At 50.6% G+C, this 18,887-nt stretch overlaps 1 long non-coding RNA gene across 2 annotated transcripts; it reads right to left on the reverse strand.

Moving 5' to 3' along the window:
• Positions 1 to 65: 65 nt before the first annotated feature.
• LOC146395241 (uncharacterized) lies at positions 66 to 17,408 on the reverse strand. Of its 2 annotated transcripts, none has more exons than XR_014832122.1 (4): positions 17,178 to 17,408; positions 11,288 to 11,427; positions 5,454 to 5,612; positions 66 to 5,232 (listed from the first exon to the last, which is right to left on the reverse strand). It is a non-coding gene; the product is annotated as an uncharacterized LOC146395241 (long non-coding RNA). The 2 variants fall into 2 exon arrangements; XR_014832121.1 differs by lacking the exon at positions 17,178 to 17,408 and adding an exon at positions 14,841 to 15,076.
• Between the last annotated feature and the right edge of the window lie 1,479 nt (positions 17,409 to 18,887).

Below are 18,887 nucleotides of genomic sequence, written 5' to 3' on the forward strand. Positions count from 1 at the left end.
GCTCCATCCTCTCCACTGCCTCCACCATCCCCTGCCAAAGAAAAGAAAACCAACCCACACAAAGCATCTGTGAAAACAACAGACTTTAATAAACTGTGGGAGTTACAGGAAGGATTTGTATCATACACCACCATTCTGTAAGCAAAATCACACTGCCGTGCCCAGCCTTCTTCTCAAAATCCACCTGGTCTCCCAACACCCTGGGTTTCTTCCAGGTCCTTTGCCCTCCACAGTCCAGGCCCACCCATCTCTGCAAGAGAATCCCTTTCCTGCTTCTGCTTTCTTCTCTCCTTTTTGCCCCGTCCCTGGAGAAAAGCATGCATCTCAGGCATGGATGTTTGACTTTTCCTCATTGGTGCCCTGATCCTGCCAACTAACTCTTAGGTCCTCACCTTAGTGATTTCTCAAGGTTTTTTTGTTTTGTTTTGTTTTGTCTTTTTGCCATTTCTTGGGCTGCTCCCGCAGCATATGGAGATTCCCAGGTTAGGGGTCAAATTGGAGCTGTAGCTACCAGCCTACGCCAGAGCCACAGCAACGCAGGATCCGAGCTGCATCTGCAACCTACACCACAGCTCACGGCAATGCCAGATCCTTAACCCACTGAGCAAGGCCAGGGATTGAACATGCAATCCCATGGTTCCTAGTCGGATTCATTAACCACTGAGCCACAACGGGAACTCCCTCAAGGTGTTTTTTCCCCACTCTTACTCCCCACCAGAGAAATACCGATGCCAAATATGAATGCAATTTTCCTTTGTTACACATACAACTTTAGTTGTGAGGTGGTGAAGGCTCAGTTAATTACTGACATTGAAGAGTTGATGGAGATGGGGTGAGACTAGATCATCATGCACTGGTTTGAAGCTTTTTGTTCTGACTCCCTTGAGAAAGGAGTGGCTTCCCTGGATCCACATCACTCACTAGGTTCTCTTAGTGGATATTTGGGGCAAAGCTCAGCTAACCATAAAGGTTTATCATGCTTCCCTTTGTCACGATGTTCTTTTTCATTTTTTAAAGTTTGTTTTATTTATTTATTTATTTACCTACTTACTTATTTGCTTTCTAGGGCCACACCCTCGGCATATGGCAGTTCCCAGGCTGGGGGCTGAATCAGAGCTGCAGCTGCTGGCCTACACCACAGCCACAGCAACGCCAGATCCAAGCCACATCTGTGGCTTCCATGACAGCTCACAGAAGTGCCAGATCTTTTAACCCACTGAGCAAGGCTAGGGATCGAACCTGCATCCTCATGAATACTAGTCAGGCTCGTTGCCACAGAACCACAACAGGAACTTCCCATTTTTTAAAGTTTTATTGAAGTATAATTGATGTATGATGTTGCGATCATTTCTGCTGTACAACCAAGTGGTTCGCACACACACCTTCTCGCTTAGATTCTCTTCCCACGTAGATTGTCACAGAGCATCGGGTAGAGTGCCCTGTGCTCTACAGCAGGTCCTGTTGGCTACCCTCCCATATACCACAGTGTGCATATGCCAGTCCCAAACCCCCAGTCCATCCCTCCCCAAAACCTGTCCCCTTTGATAACCAGGGGTTGGTTTTCAACGTTTGTGAGTTGGTGTCTGTTCGGCAAATAAGTTCATTTGCATTGTTTTTCTTTTAGATTCCATTTATAAGTGATATCATATGATGTTTGTCTTTGTGTCATGACATTCTTTATATTGTATCATCTTTATATATATATATCATCTCACCCTGAGATTTTCAACTTCTGTTGGCTTATACGCAATGAGCATGCATAATATTATTATGCATAATATTATTATGCAATGAGCATGCATAAATAAGCACATTCATTTGCATATATATGTATATATCTATATATGAACACAGGCACAGATATATATACATACATATATACACACATATATATGTTCAACAAACAGTTCTCCTCTCTCTGCCATTCTCATACCACTTTGTTTTAATCAGCTGAATTAAGGGAGATGACAAGGGAGGTTTTCTTGGAGAATCCAATTACAATAGTTGGGATTCTTGGTTGTAAATACCTCCGAGGTAGCTTAAGGGAAAAGAATTACAGGGATATAGATCTTTCTTCTGGAGCTTGAAGGACAAAGGCATAGTGCAGATTTGGAAACCAGTTCTTCATGAAAATCTCTCCCCCGTCACTCACTGCATCTCTGCTGTACTTCTCTGCTGGGCACCAAGAACCATGTTTTTCGACCTCTTCCATTCAAGAGATCAGCCCAAACTACATTCTTGGTCCCACATCTCTATTTCCAGGAAAGAGATTGGTGCAGCCAAGATAAAGAGTCTACCCTTGGTCCAATCAGCTACGGGAGGTGGGCTGGGTCCTACCCTATGGTTTGGGTGGTTGAACAGTTTCCAGAGAAAGTTAGGCAAGGCATTCCCTAAGGTGTCCTCTGTACTCAAGAAACACTAAACCCCTCCCCTTCTCCATCCCAATACATCAGATAATTTAGCTTCTGTAGTTGTGGATGGATGGACATGGGATGTTTCATCCCCACCTAAGGAACTGGCCTGGCCATAAAGAGCCCTATGTCCCCATACCCCTCCATACTTTGTCAACTTCTAAGCAGCTGACCTAGCTCTTGCACAAACATGTGAAAACCATCCCAGCATCTCCCATTTCTGAGGAGAACAAAGCTTATTCACGTGTAGAGGACAGAGTGGATTGGCTTGATGATAATCTAAACTAGTTAACAAATTCCACAATTTAGATGGAACACATTCCAAAATGAACAAAAACAGCAAAACTGACACAAGATGAAACAGAAGATATGAGCAGCTCTATAGCGGTTAAAGAGATTGAGTTCATTACTACAAACCCTTTGACAAAGAACACTACACCCCAAATAGTTGCACTGGTGAATTCTAACAATATCTAGTTGAACCTACTTCCAGGGTAACTTTCTCTGCTGCAGTGAATGAAAAGCTAGGCACACATTTCGCAGACTCCTGGGCAGCTAGGGATTTGAATGTACTATCATCTGACCAATAAGATGCATGTGGGTAAGACTTAAGTGTAGAACTGAGTGAGGTGGGGAGGGAGGCAGGACACAGGCTTTGCCCACGTGGGTCACAGCAGATGCAGTGTGGTTCTGGAGCCAGCAAGCAGAGCAGCTATTTCTCACTTCTGCAGGCAGCTTCCTCATTGTGGTAGGGGAGAGAACTCACTTGGAGGCCCAGTTCTGCAGTGTGGCTTTGGGAGTCACTTCTGGAAGGTGAACCTGGGGTCGTTTCTTCACTCTTTCCAACAATTCTGTAAGCCACCTACTACTCTGTGTAAACTCTGTTCTATACAAATTAACAAGAGTCATTGTGACCAGTTCATAATCTTTTAGGTCCAGATCCTGGAGCTGCCTCCTCCAGGAAGAACTCTTGGATTACTGTTACAGTCCCCTCTCCTCTGAGCTCCTGCAGCCTTGTTCATCTGGGCTTTTCATCTGGCATTTGCTAGCTGCCTGGCAGTGTAGGTTCGCTGAGATGGTGCCCTCCCTGAGGGCAGGAACTATCACCCATCCTGGTGCTATAAGCACATAGTAAAAGTTAGCAAGTATGGACAATTATAAGGCATTATCAGGAGGCATTCTGATTGTGACTCAGCAGATTAAGAACCCAACATAGTGTCCGTAAGGAAGTGGTCTGAGCCCTGGCCTCACTCTGTGTGTTAAGGATCTGGCGAAGGTAGCAGATGCGGCTCAGATCTGGTGTTGCCGTGGCTGTGGTGTGGGCTAGCAGCTGTAGTTCTGATTCAACCCCTAGCCTGGGAATTTCCATGTGCCGCTGGTGCAGCCCTAAAAAAGAAAGAAAAAAAGTTGTTATCAGTTTACATCCTAAATGCAAGACACACCTATTATGGGCTTTTATTAGCAGCCACCAAAGGGGACACACATATGCTGAGCCCGGGCCCCACAGGACAGTTATTAGGGGTCAGTGTAGCTCTCTGCTGCCAGCTGCTGCAGAGCCCCAATGTCCCAGAGAGAACCTGAAATCAAGGATGCTGACAACCTTGGGCTCCCAGAGAGGGTTTCAGCTCCTGTTCTTGAGGAAATCACCAAGTTTTTTAGATGGGGAAACTGAGGTCCAGGGAACAGGAAGTGACACAGCCAAAGTCATAGACCCCAAATCTCCAGCCCCCAGCCTGGTGCTCTTATATCTTTAAACACTGTCTCCCTGGAAACTCTGGGGTTTTTTTCCCCAAGAATGGAAATTCTTGCCAGAACAGTTACAACGCCACCACAAGCCAAACAGAAAGTAAAAAGTGTTTTCCAGGGATGGTGGCTGAGCAGTGACACCAAACTTTGGAACTTCTGGGGAAATATTATTTCTTGACCTGGATCTTGAAGCTAGAGAGAAATTTTTGTGAAATTCACTGAATTGTGCCCTCATTTGTGTTTGTTTTTCAACTATGCTGTATTTCAATTCTAAAAAAAAACAAAACAAAACAAAACAAAAAAGTTAAAAAAAATATGCTTCCCTAAGATCTTCACGAAGGGGGGACACAGCCTGAGTGATGGACGAGACGCTGAACTGAGGGGCAGGAACTTAGGTTCTAGACCAGCTCATAGCCTCAGTGTCCACCGCCTTCTTTCTGAAAGAGGAAATCGTACTTCTGCCAAATCCGTATGATCATGGATGTGAGCGAATTTGAAGATGATTGGGTCTGTGAGTTCTGTGCGTCCCATGCCAGGGCTTGCAATTCTGCTTTTGTGAATTACTCTGGGCAAGCCGAGTGGGAGGGGCCGTGGCGCTGGTTCACAAAGGAATGGGTGATCCAGCCCCTCCCAGAAGCAAATTAGACCTGGGTCTGGCCCTGGCCTTCAAAGTCCTGTTTTGGGCCCCCGGGGTGGCAAATCAAGACAAAAATCAAACAAATGTGATTTCACAGGGGCAGCCAGTAGGGGGCGTGCTCTGTGGATGCTGACTGCTGCACCCGGCTGGCTCATGCACTGGCCTCATTCTCCCTCCAGCTGCAGTGGGTGATGCAGGACTTTGCTCCCCACCTCCTACCAGAAAGTGGGCCAGCCCCTGCCCCCTTCATGACAGCTGCTTCTAGAAGGTGGGAGCCGGGGAACCTTTGCTCCAGGATGTCAGGACCGGTGGGCGGCAGAGGAGATGTCTCGGGCTCTCCAGGCCAGCAGGCCAGTGGCGGGGGCAGGGCGGGGGTTGTCTGAAGCTGAATTAAAAGTCTCTAGCAGTTTAGGTCTTCATCTCTCATGGCACTGGTGCCTATGAAATTGTGATATATGGTCCAGATTAAGAGCTAAAAGAAACATTATGACTCTGGGGAGGGCGGGCACCTGCTGCTGCTGAGGCCGCAGGTGGGCTGATGGCGTGGAGAGGTCCTTTCCAAATCCATGGGTTCTGCAGTCCCCCCCCCCCCAAGCAGCCCCCCTCTGGCTCTGTGCCTTTCATCCTTCTCAACGTCTCCTAATGACTCCTTTACTTACGTGTTGCAGCTGTCATTTCTTGAATGTCCTCACCGCTCTCCCAGCCTGCTCCCTCCTGCGGCTGCGGCACCCAGGACTCTGACCAGCAGGAGGTGGGACTCAAGGACTCCAGACCCAGCCCACATGCGGGCCGGGCCAGGCCAGGGCATCTGGATGATGCTGAAGAATGAGAGGTAGTAGATCAGCGCCCATCATCCTCCCCCCTTGGGTGAGAGACCACTTCCCAGAGTCCCCTTGGAGGGGACCCCATGTCCACAGTCACCCGCCCCTCACTTTCTCATGTGGCTTCTCTCCTCTTTCCTGTTTCGCTTCCCCAGGCCCCTGCCAGGGCTCCTGTCCCTCCTAAACACCGGGTTAGGGCTCGATCCCTGGCCGCAGGGTCTCTAGCTCCTGCCAGGACCAACCTAAGACACTCAGGGTGCATCCCCGTCGATAGAACATAAACTTGACAAGAGCCAGGGTCTCAGATTCAGGGATTCAGCCCCCACCCACAGAATCGTGCCTGGCACATCAGAGGCTCTGCAAAAATATTTGTTGAACAGATTGTTTATGCACTGAATGACAACTCCACAGATCTTTGCGTCCCTACTCTGCCAAGCTCCGTGCCAGGCATCTGGGACATTCCGGGAACGAGATAAGACGCAAGTCCTGCCCGCTGCTGCTCACAGTCTGGTGGGAGGAGAGAAACAGACAATTGCTGTGGATGGTCATTACCGAGGCAGGGACACACAGAGGGCCCTGGGGCACAGAGGAGGCCCTGGGTAGCGACACCAGGGTGACAGCCTGGAACAGGGTGGGCTTCAAGGGCCTAAAATGTGTACAGTCACGAGGGGCCCTAGCTTAGCAGGGCTGCAAACTTGGTTTAAGGCTTTGCTTTGTGTCTTGAAACTATGTATATATTTTAGGCCCACAGGTATGACGTATGAAAGTTCCCAGGCTAGGGGTCCAATTGGAGCTGCCGCTGCCGGCCTATGCCACAGCCACAGCAACGCGGGATGCAAGCTGCATCTGCCATCTGTGCCGCAGCTTTGTGGCAATGATGGATCTTTAACCCACTGAGTGAGGCCAGGGATCGAACCCACATCTTCATGGATACTATTGGGGTTCTTAACCCGCTGAGCCACAGCGGGAACTCCAAAATTCTTAATACATTGTTTTAAATTTATTTATTTATTTTTACTTTTTATGGCCACACCCACAGCATGTGGAGATTCCCAGGCTAGGGGTCCAATCGGAGCTGTAGCCACCGGCCTACCCGATAGCAATACAGGATCTGAGCCGTGTCTGTGACCTGTACCACAACTCACAGCAATGTCGGATCCTTAACCCACTGATCAAGGCCAGGGATCAAACTCGCAACCTTATGGTTCCTAGTGGGATTTTTTTCCCCTGAGCCACAATGAGAACTCCCAAAAATTCTTAATACATTTTGAACAGGGCCCTATGTTTTCATTTTGCACCAGGCCCAGGAAATCCTGTATCTGGCCCTTGCTGGTGTAGGATCCACCCTGAGACATAAGAGGCTGCACGGAGGGAGGGGGAGATGCGAAGCCTATGTTCCAGGCTCAGAGGTGAGAGAGAGCCTGGAACATTCCAGAAACTATAGCATTTTGGTCCAGCTGGAGTGTACAGGGCACAGGGATGCCTGAGAAGGGGTAGGGGCCAGATAGGAAGGACCTTGCAGGTGTTCCAGGCTCTGGAGTGTGGACTTCACCCAGAGGTGTTCCCTGTGGGCCAGGAGCGCTCAGGGGCGGGACCAGAGGCAGAGAGCCCAGTCAGAGCTGCGTCCTAGGATCCAGGCCAGAGAGACCGGGAGAACCTGGCAGATTCGAATGACATTTAGGAGGTGGAAGCCAGTTTTCAGTAACCGATTGGATAGGGAGGGAGAAATTGTGCCAAAGTCTGTGTTTACCCAACACCTCCACAGTGAGATTCCCCGGGGAGTGGCTCCCACAGGCCCAGGCGTCATGCCCCTCGGATGCTGGCTTGTGATGCATCCCAGCTTAAGTGGGGGAGACGGATCCCCGAGGGGAGAGACTTGGCTCTGGTGGCCTCTCCTCTCAGTTCAAACCCAGGCTGCAAATGAGCCTTTTTTTTTTTTTTTTTTTATGCTTTTTAGGGTCAAGAGTGTGGCATATGGAAGTGTCCAGGCTAGGGGTCAAATCAAGCTACAGCTGCCAGCCACAGCACAGCCACAGCAATGCAAGATCCAAGCCCTGTCTGCAACCTACATTGCAGCTCACAGCAACCCTAGATCCTTAACCCACTGAGTGAGGCCAGGGATTGGACCTACATCCTCATGTTTCCTAGTCCAGTTCGTTACTGGAACAGGAACTCCACTGCCTGGAACTTTACTATGTGAAGGATGACTGTGGAGCCGCCCCTGCCTCCCAGGACTTGATGCTGCAGAAGCAGGCAGAGCCCTCAGGGAAGAGGGGAGACAGAGGAGCTGTTGACACCACAAGGGGGTCTGGCTTGATACCACCTGAGTCCCCAAGATCTGACTGGTTGTTCCCATGAATCCTGGTCAAAGCCAGAAGGAAGCTTAGGATAACCCCATCCATCCAGCTTCCTTCCCACTTTATAGATGGGGAAGCCGACCTTGCAATAGCCCGAGGTTGCAAGGGAGGGATGGAGTGTCCCAGACTCCTGGCTCCACTCTGGTGCTCATTCCATCATCCCCTGCTGCCTCCCTGACCCGTGACCCCTGCAGATTTGATAAGTGCACAGCTCCAGGTCACAGACTGCCTCAAGATGCTTTGGATTTGTAGAGCAGAAAACTTACCTCAAAATGCTTTAAACGGTGGTTCTCAAAGAGTGGTCCTCAGACCAGCCAGGGGCAGCACTCCTGGGCACTTGTTAGAAATGCAAATTCTGGGCTTTGCAGATTAAATCAGAAAAACTGCAAAGGGTCCAGCCGTCTGTGTTTTGACCAGTGATATAGTGCAGCTCAAATTTGAGAACCACTGCCTGAAGCAGTAGGGATGTTTGTTAGCTCACAAAGCAGGAGGCCCAGGCCTGGTTATTTCAGTGGCTTGAAGGCTTAATGGCTTTATAAGGACCCAATCCTTCATCCTTTGCGCTTGGGCCTGTCTTCAGGCTGGGCCCCTCCTGGTCACTAGGTGGCTGCCTCCACTGACAGCTTCACAATGAAAACGTCAGGAAGAGAGGAGACTCTTTTCTGGACATCTCTTTTAACACCTTTCCTAGGAGTCTCCCCAGGCTTCCTCTCACATCTCATTGGCCAGAAGTGGGGCATGTACGTGTCTCAAATTAATCACTGGCAGGAAAACAGAGTTCTTATGCATGGTTATGAGTAATCTCCAGCTACGGAGAGGAAATATAACCTAGTGATAAAAAGCACAGATTCTCCAGCCCTTCCACCCTTCAAATCCTGACTCTGCCTTTCACTTATTTCATGACCTTGGTCAAGTTACTCAACCTCTCTGCTTCTCAGTTTCCTCATCTGCAAAATGGGCATAATAATAATACCCATCTCATTGGATTGTTAGAAGACTAAGTGAATTCATATTTAAAAGGCAGGAGTTCCCGTTGTGGCTAGTATCCATGAGGACGTGGGTTTGATCCCAGGCTTCGCTCAGCGGGTGAGGGATCCGCCGTTGCCGTGAGCTGTGGTGTAGGTCACAGATGCAGCTCAGATATGACATTGCTGTGGCTGTGGTGTAGGCTGGCAGTTACAGCTCCAATTGGACCCGAAGCCTGGGAACCTCCATATGCCACGGGTGCGGCCCTAAAAAGACCAAAAATAAATAAATAAAAATAAATTAAAAAATTAAAAGCGCATAAGACAATGTCAGGCTATACCAGAGTTTGTTAAATATATATACACATTGTTCTTCTTTTTTTTTTTTTTTTTTTGGCCACGCCCGTGGATTGAACCCAAGCCACAGCAGTGACAAGGTCGGATCCTTCACCTGCTGAGCCACATGGAGACTCCTACACCTTGTTCTTTATTCTGATTTTCATCCATCTTGGTTTTTTATAACTTAACTATAGGGCTTGGGGATTATGCAATAACAGCACAGGGAGAACTTCATTCTCTTCTTGGTTTTTTTTTGCCGGATATTCCATTATATGAGTGCACATAATTCTGTTATTTTCATTTCTCTGCTATGACAAAGAGAGCTGCAATGGATAAACTTGTGGACACGCCATTTCCCGTGTGTGTGAGGATACAGGCTGGCCAACATCCTGAAGCTCAAACTGCCGGGATGAAGGCTCCGTGTATTTGTCATTTACATGGATCCGGCGACATAGCCCTCCACAGCTGTTGCTCCAATTTGCCCTCCCCCCAGCAGCGTTTGGGGGGGGGGGCTCCTTCCACATGGTCTCCCCAACAGTGATACTCTCCCTCAACTTCTCCTACCTTGATGACAACCCACATGCGCCGTTGTTCTCATTTGCCCGGAAGAAGTAAGATGACTGCCCAGGGGGCTAACCGGTGAGTTCAGATGAGAGTCAAAATGAGGTCCTGGCACAGCCCTTCACAGTTTGCAGAGCATGTCCCTCCTACAGCAGACAACCCCTTGGGTGCCAGCTCCCAGTGTGATTTCCCTGCCAGCAGCCAGCATCTGTGGCTCTCAGAGGACTGCTCCTGGCCTGCATTTACAGAGAGGGAGGTGCCTGGAAATGTATGCCTTCCTGGGAGGAATTCACTTCCTCCAATCACAGGAGTATAAATACCTCTGCTCCCTTACCCTCCAAATGGGACAACTCTGAGCTATGACCTCTGTGTATCTCTGAGCACTGTTGCAGGATCAGTCCAAAGTGGGTCTTTAAGATGACACACCTTGCTTGGCTAGTGACCGTTCTCTCTTGATTTTCCATCCTCTACCAGCTTTCATGGGAATGCTTCACAGTAATTATACTCTATCATATCATATCATATCATAGAATAGCATGTTGTCTCTCTCTCTCTTTTTTTTTTGGCTGCTCCCACAGCATGTGGAAGTTCCAGGGCCAAGGCTGGAACCCACACCACAGCAGCAACCCAAGCTGCAGCAGTGACAACGCTTGATGCTTAACCTGCTGGGCCACCAGGGAACTGCATATCTTGTTCTACTATATGGAATCTTTGTTTTCATTGGAATCCTTGTCCTAGGGTTAACTTCTGGGGACCCTAACCTAAGACACCTGCCATAGTCCTGTTCATGCTTCCTTGTCACTGTACCCATTATACGGATGAGAAAACAGGTTGGAGGAGTGGTTGGTTGGAAGTTACAGAACTACCTAGCGCCCGGGCAGGGGTGAGTATCCCAGACTTCTAACTCCTTGTCCATGTTCCTTTGAAGGAAGGACTGGAGCTTCAGCCCTGGGCAAGAATGAAATATGTCCCTTCCTCTTTTCTTACCTCCTGAGAGCAGCGAATCTTCTACAAACACCTGCCTGTGTGTGCATCTCCCACGTGGCGTGTCTGGGACTCTGGGCCTCGTCTTGTCTCCCATGTGGTTGTGCGGCCTGATACTAAAATCAGCTCAGCATCTCATGTCGGTCACATCCTTAATGCTGAGTTTGACTATAATTGCAGCAGGCAGACCATAGTACATTTACTTAACATACCTTGAATTAGGACCTCTTGCATAAATTTGCATGCTATTTGCATCTATTTGATTGGACTGGGGGGAAAAAAAACCAGTGGTTGCAGCTCTTGAGTCAGGCAGGCTGGAAAGGGGCTGAGGAGCACCCAGCTTGGCCTTGAGCCCAGGGCTGCACTGATCAGACGCTGAGCACACCCTCACATCTGCTCTGCCCCCCGGGCTACCTGGGCAGGAGCTGGGCTCTTAATGTGAGTCTCTTCTCACCCCGGGACTCACCATGCTTAGGACAGGGGTGGTGCCAGATCCCTCGGTGTCCAGATCCCTCCTCCGACATGTGTCACCCCAGACCATGTTCCGTGAAGGCCAATATCATGTCTGTCCGGCTGCTGCTGGATTCCCATGGACGGCTGGATAAACTGAATGAACAAATGGAAGCACGTGGTCTGGTCAGTTTTCCTAGATCCTGTCCCTTCCTTGCTCAGAAACTCCCGGCGGCTCCCTATGAACACAGGTTAAAACCCAGGGCTTCATCCTGGCATTCAAAGCCTTTCACATCGGATTCCAAACCCATGAAGCACAAACGCTGACTCCCTCCTACCATGCCAGGCCTGTGACAATGACCCTGAAGCTTGGCTTGGAGAGGTGACTTCCTGAGTCACAGTTTCCCACTGCTCCTCATTTCCCGTCTTCCTTCTGCACACCTGGTTAGAACGTCCTGAGGTTCAGGCCTGGGGCCATACACCAGGGTAGCGGGGGAAGGCCAAGAAATGATAGGAAGACCCCGCTTGGAAGGGGGCGGGCAGGAGTCCCCCTTATCTGCAAGGAAGCAGTTAGGGTGAGCCTCTGCTCCGCATCCCCAATCTGGATGCACTTCCCAGATTGAACCAGGAGGGGGCGGCAGCATCCCTGGTTACAGGCACCCGAGTATCGCAGAGCTTCTTGACAGGATGTGCCTGGGAGCTTCTGAATGTGTGAGCCAAGCGTGGATGAGTGTGTGTGTGTGTGCGCACGCGCGCAAGTGTAGGAGAGGCTGTGAGTGTGTGACAGAGTGCCTGCCTAAGAATGTGTGTGCCGGGCATGCATTTATTCATTCAACTCTGCCGCACACCCGCAAGTGTTTCTTAATCCTCCACCAAGCCCTGCTCAGCTACCTAGGACACATGTTCGAGCACCACAAAAGTGGTCCCTGATCTCATGCAGCCAAGGGTGGGTAGAAGGGAGAAAAAGCAAAAAGCCAACCAACAAATCAGTGATGTCACAGGGTGTAAATATGACCTCGGGTGGGGGTCAGGGCTCATTTAGACCAGGTGGGCAGAGAGCACCTCCCCACAGAGATGACACTGGAGCTGAGACCAGAAGGACAAGAAGGGATCAGCCAGGCAAAGATGCGGAGATCATTCTTGGCAAAAGGAGGAGGGTAAAGGGCTGACGGCCCTGCCTCAGGAGGTCTGAGTTTGAACAGCTTAAGTTTTATTCTAAGTAAAGGAAGTCCTTAGGCCTTTTGTTTTTTAAATCTCTTTGGCCACACCCATGGCTTGCAGGAGTTCTGGGCCAGGGGTCGAGCCTGAGCCACAGTAGTGACCCAAGCCAAAGCAGTGACAATTCTGGATCCTTAACCTGCTGAGCCACTCTTTCTCAGACCTTTGAAACAGGGAGTGATTTTTTTTTTTTTTAACTCTTCACAGCCACCCCTGCAGCGTATGGAAGATCCCAGGCTAGGGGCTGAATTGTAGCTGCAGCGGCCAGGATCCGAGCCTCTTCTGCAACCTGCACCACAGCTCACGGTGATGTCGGCTCCTTAACCCACTGAGCGAGGCCAGGGATCAAACCTGCATCCTCACGGATATTATGTTGGGTTCTTAACCCACTGAGTCACAATGGGGACCCCAGAAAGTGATGTTTTTAAAACTCTCTGGCTGCTGAGTGGAATATGATTGGGAACTGGGCAGGGCAAACAGCGAGGACCCTCTTACAAGGGTCCAGGCAAGAGGGGTTGGTGGTCAGGCTCTGGCGTGAACGTGGGGCAAGGAGAAAGACACGGACCCCACACTTTTGGAGGCAGCAGGCAGGTGAGCGAGAGCAGGGACAAAGGGCACTCCTGGGCTTCTGGCTGGACTGGGCTGGCTTCGAAGTGGGAGCAGCTGTGTCAGGGGCTGCTTTGCATTTTATTTATTTTTTCTTCAATTGTATCATTGATTATCTCAACTCTTCTAAGATCATTCTATTACCACAGTGTTAGTAACTGTATTCTTTTTTAAAATTTATTTATTTATTGTCTTTTTGCCTTTTCTAGGGCCGATCCTGTGGCATATGGAGGTTCCCAGGCTAGGGGTCTAATTGGAGCTATAGCCACCGGCCTACGCCAGAGCCACAGAAACACGGGATCCAAGCTGTGTCTGCAACCTACACCACAGCTCACAGCAACGCTGGATCCTTAACCCACTGAGCAAGGCCAAGGATCGAACCCTCGACCTCATGGTTCCTAGTCAGATTCATTAACCACTGTGCCACAATGGGAACTCCCTGCTTTGCATTTTAAAGGTCTGTTTCTGCCTGAGGCTTCTCCCTGGCCGGCCAGCTTGTCTGACCAGCTCAGACCTCCTCAGGCCAGCCCCTCCTACCTCCTCGGCCTTTAGGGGAGGCTGGGGACCAGCTGCTCCAGCCCTGCCCTCCAGGCTGACCCAGGCTTCAGGGATAGTATTCCAATGGGATCCTAGGCAGGGACCTGTCAGCCCCGGGCAGCTGCGTCCCCCTAAGCTTTATTACCCACACTGCCAGTCCTTGGGGGGTGGGGGGGCTTTGGAGACAGAGAGACAGACCCTCCCAGGCGCTTGGAAGCCAGGCACCATGTGGTGAGAGCTGCTTAGCCAGAGTCTCAGTCCACAGCCAGCCGTGACCACCCAATCCGGGAGTGGAAGACTTTGAGAGACCCCAGCCCCAGCCCCAGCCCCTGAGCCACCCGGCTCAGACCAACAGGAGCAGAGACAAGCGGTCTCTTCCAGGCCCTGCCAAACTGCACATTCAAGCACACAAGAAGAGTTGTTATTTTAAGTTGTTAGTTGGGGGGTAGTTTGTCACACAGCAAGAGATAGCTGGGATAGAACACCTTGAATCCAAGCCCTGCCCTTACCAGCTATGTGTGCTTGGGCAAGTAGCTTAACCTCTCCAAGTCTCCGTGGGGTTTTTTTTTTGGGGGGGGGTGTTGGTTGGTTGGTTGGCTGGTTTTGGCTGCACTTGCAGCCTGTGCAAGTTCCTGGGCCAGGGATCAAACCTGCACCATGGCTCTATCCGGAATCACAGCAGTGGCAACGCTGGATCCTTAACCCAATGTGCCACGAAGAAACTCCTCCTCTGAGTCTCAGTGTTTTCAGCTGAGGATAAGGACACCCATTATGAGATATTCCCCAGGAGAAACTCGTGACACCCAGAAGGGTGGCCTCATCTGTGGAGGGTCGCACAGATAGGGAGCGGAGACGTGGAAGCCTGGCCCGAGGCCTGTGCCATGCGTAGTGCTGGGTCCCTGTCCCAGGCCTCGAAGGAGTCCCCAGAGACCCAAGCTAGGCTGGAAGGGCTGAGGGGCTGTCTGAAGAAAGGGGTCCGTATCCAGAGGCTCAGTGCGTCTAGGTCCATGACCTGAGTGTATCTGCGGAAAGGTTGGCCTCCCGGAGCCCCCGGAGCGCAGGGACCAGGGGAGCCCCTCCCACCCCAAGTCGCTCTGGGCCTTGACCACATCCCCTCTAGGGACGTTCACATCTCTCTCCATCTCCTCCTCTCCCACCAAACCCATTCTGAACCTCTCCCCGACCTCTGACCCCTCCATCCCCCTCACCTGTCCAGAGAGGAGAATGGTCCCTAGCTGCTGAGTTCTGGTCAGGATCAGAGACAACTGGAGTACGCGGTAGCGCCTGTGTACTTCTATGAGCCACACTTAATGCAAAGTCCCTGTAGGGGACACTCCACCTGCCCTCTCCAGTGCCCAGGCAAGGTCTGGTCTGGGTGGGTGACATGGGCCGCCACCAAGAACCCTTGGCCACCCACGGCATGGGATGGTGCCTGTTGCCAGGCAACAGGACTCAGCTCAGGCCCCATGCCTTGGGGTCAGCTGCCCACCAGCTGGTGTTCTATTTCTGGGCTGTGCTCGCTGCCTCCTGGATGTCTCTCCTCCATCGAGCCTGGGAGGAAGGAGGGGGCAGACTGTATTCTGGGGGCTCCTTCAGTGGCTGTGTCCCTTGAGAGGCAGACCTGAGTGGGGGAGCTGGGGGTGAGGAATCCCAAGCTGCCAGCATGTTTGGGGCCCAGTGAAGGGAAGAAGCCGAGACGCAGAGCGAGTCAATGGTGGAGTGTGGGCTCTAGAGCCCAGATCTATCTCCTCATTTCTCTCCCCACTGGAGAGATGATGCAGACCGTCCAGAGAGGTCACGTGGCCAACCCAAGCTTGCACAGCAAGTAGGGAGCAAAGCGAGGATTCCAGCCACACCTGTCTGTCTCAAGACATCCTTGATGTGCAATGGTGGTTTGCAGGTGGGACTCCTTGGTGCCTCAGGTGTCTACCTACAGAAGTGTCTCTTGGCCTTGGAGGGGAGGTGACAGAGAAGCTGACTCACAAGGGGGACTCTTCCCCCACTTTCATCCCCTTTATTCGGGTCTCCCCAGGAACACAGGGAGGCTCAAATGTTCCTGTAGAATTGCTGACTGATTGAGCATCTTAATCACATCCGTGTAAAAACCAAGGCTCGCAGAGGAGAAGGGGCTTGCCCAAGGAGCCCAGCAAGGACGGGGGGCCAGGGCTCCCTATCCCCCACCCAGGACTTCCAGGGTTTGGGGGCGGGAAATGACACAGATAGAGCACGTGAGGACTTTGCATACACCGAACTGCAAAATCAGAGCAGATGCTAAATGCACTCTTTTCACCTGCACGGGGACATTCTCTTTCATCTCATCACATCGTCTGTGCAGCACCCTGTCTGTTTGTTTCCCATTCGTCCTGGCATTTAGTGTCCTCAGGAATCATCCTGTTATTATCGACGCTCATCCAGCGCCAGCCTCCCCACAGCCAGAAGGTGGGCTGAGGGGGCTGGGACGAGGTCTGTCCCCCTGAGCAACGCTCTGCTCAGTACCAGAAATGATGCCGCCACGTCTCCAGTGACGACATTTGTATCCATCCTCTGCTTCCTAACTGAGCCCTGATTTCCTTTTCGGGAATTCTCTCCCCCACATTGTATGGAGTCCTAGTGATTTGACAAGTCACAGGATCATTTCTATAGTTCTCCTCTCCCACTACAGAATATAAGAATAATAGTTATTACCATATTCATTATTGTACCAACTCACATTTTTCCCACTTCACTGTACTTTAATTTACCTTATCAAAATATTTTCTGGGAGTTCCCGTTGTGGCTCAGCAGGTTAAGAACCCAACATAGTGTCTGTGAAGATACAGGTTCAATTCCTGGCCTCAGTCTGTGGGTTAAGGATCCGGTATTGCTGCAAGCTGCAGCATAGGTTGCGGATACGGCTTGGACCTGGTATTGCTGCGGCGGTGGTGAAGGTCGGCAAGCTGCAGTTCCCATTCAGTCCCTAGCCTGGAAATGTCCGTTTGCTGCAGGACTAACTGTAAAAATTAAAAAAAAACCTTTTTTCAATTATACATACAACATAATTTTAGGTATGACTTTGTGCATTATGAGCTCTTTGAAAACAAAGCCAGTTAACCCAGCATCCAACTGGTAGAAAAGAAATGTTAAATGTATCATAAATCATGAATAACAAATTTTAGTAGCAAGAGTTACTCTCAAGAGTAACTTGCGAAAAGCATTTGCTATCCATAAAGGAGATTTTATATTTGCTGTATTGATTTAGACTCTGCAAGGAAATCCCATGAGGACAAGTGGGGCAATAACCACTACAGGTAAAATCCAGACCAACTAACATGTATTGAGCGCTTTCTGAACGGTGGGTGTTCTTCTAAGTGGTTTCTACATAACTTCACAGCAAACCCAGAACACAGAGGCGGCTCTCAGCGCATCTACACAGGGCCAGGGTGAACTCAGAGATGGACTTGCTCGGGCACACGGACTGGGATTTGAACTGAGATGGTCTAGCTCTGGAGGCTTCACACTTTCTCACTGCCCCGGTGGGTGTCTTTTCCTCAGGCCCTGCTTCTTACCATGTGGTAGAGCCAAGGCTGGACTTGTGACCACATGCAGCCAATGGGCCCTTGACTGCAGAGCCGATGGCACAAGGATGGAAGCGTTGGTGGAATGGCCTCTTCTGCGGGCTGGTCCCTGAGAGTCTGGTTGCTGCCTGATTCCAAACCTGGCTCTCCAAACTTCACTTCAATTCTGTGATCCCTGATGAGCTTCCAATAAATTCTCCTTTTACCCAACTACCAAAGAACCTAACAGATAGAAGACCAAGAGTGATGTATCAGTTACCGGTGCTGTGGAACAAAACAGCCCCCTAAATCTAGTGGATTAAAACAGGCAATTATTTCTCACAATCCAGTGGGACTTCTGGGGAGTTCTGATCTGAACCAGCTTGCCAGGGCTAAGATGATCTAGAGTGGCCTCCCTTACCTGTCCTGCCATTGACAGGTTGGTGGGTCCAGCGCCTCGGCTGGGACCTCTCTCGTGGCCCCATCCTCCAGGGGGCTACCTCAGCTCTTTAGAGGGTGGTCTCAGTTTCCCAAAGAGCAGCATGTGCCTTGCAAGCCTCTGCTTGTGTTGCGCTTGCAGTTGTCCTGTTGGCCAAAGCAAGTCCCATGGCCCTTCCTGGAGTCAAGGTGAAGGGGAAATACCAAAGAGCAGGACGGAGGAAGGGGTGCTGTGTGGCATTAGAGGGGACTGTTAGCAGCAGGTGCTGTGATGATGGCGGTTGTCCAAACAAGGAAACTGCCACACAGAAAGGGACTCCCGGCAGCTCTGCCGAGGGGCAGCCTGGGGATCGTCCAGCTCCCTGCCGTCTCTCACCTCCATCCACTGTGAAGGCAGGGCCTGATTTTCCTCTCTGATGTGAAACAAGCTGATACAATAATCCTCTTTGCAGTAAGGAGAAGCTACAGTGAAACATTTGTTGTGCAAAATTAGCGAGACCCATTTCCTGTGTGGAGAGTTGACCCCGGATAATTGCCTTTACGCACAGAAGAATAAGAAAGGGACCTGAAAGCGCTTCCCAGGGCCCGGAAAGGTCACCTTCTTTAAAAAATCAATTACCTAGTCCCACTTCAGAGCAAATACTTCACACATGCATTTTACATTCTAAGTAGAATCCAGCTTCTGGCTAAAATCTACCTGAAAATTCTTTCCCTGGACAAGGAGCCAGACAGAGCCCCCCACCTACCCCGGCTCTCCACGTTTCAGCAGGCAGAAGGCAGTGGTCATCTCAACAGTGAACTGCTTTTTTTCCCACCAGAAGAAAACCCTGTGTAAAACAATGCTTGGATTTGGTTTCCCCTCCCACTGCCTGGCCGGGCCGCCCACCGGGGTGGGGGTGGGGGTTTCCTGCGCCCCCCTCCGTACTGACTGGTCCTCTAGGTCTGCATGAACGCTGGCAGTAGACAGGCCCAGGTTCAATCCCTGTTCTGCCTCTATCTAATTGTGTGAAATTGGCTAAGGACTCAACAGCTCTTGACCTTGGTTTCCTCGTCTGTAAAATGGGCACAATAAGAGCAATCACTGAATCAGGTACAACAGTGTCCTAACAAGCCGATCCGGGTGGCAGTACCCTGTGCAAAGACAAGGGCGAGGGAGCCGGCGTTTGTCAGGCATATTCTGTGTTCCTTGGGCCTCAGCCTCCCTCCATCCTGACTGGAGGCTTAGGCTCTGGAGCAGGACTGCCTGGGTTCAAATCCTTTGCTACTCCCCAGCCAGCGGACTTC

The sequence above is a fragment of the Sus scrofa genome, chromosome 17 (genome assembly GCF_054392235.1).
Source record: "Sus scrofa isolate SSC_HxYL_T2T_F1_AM1 chromosome 17, Sscrofa_HxYL_maternal_Yorkshire_Landrace_v2.0, whole genome shotgun sequence".
NCBI lineage: Eukaryota > Metazoa > Chordata > Mammalia > Artiodactyla > Suidae > Sus > Sus scrofa.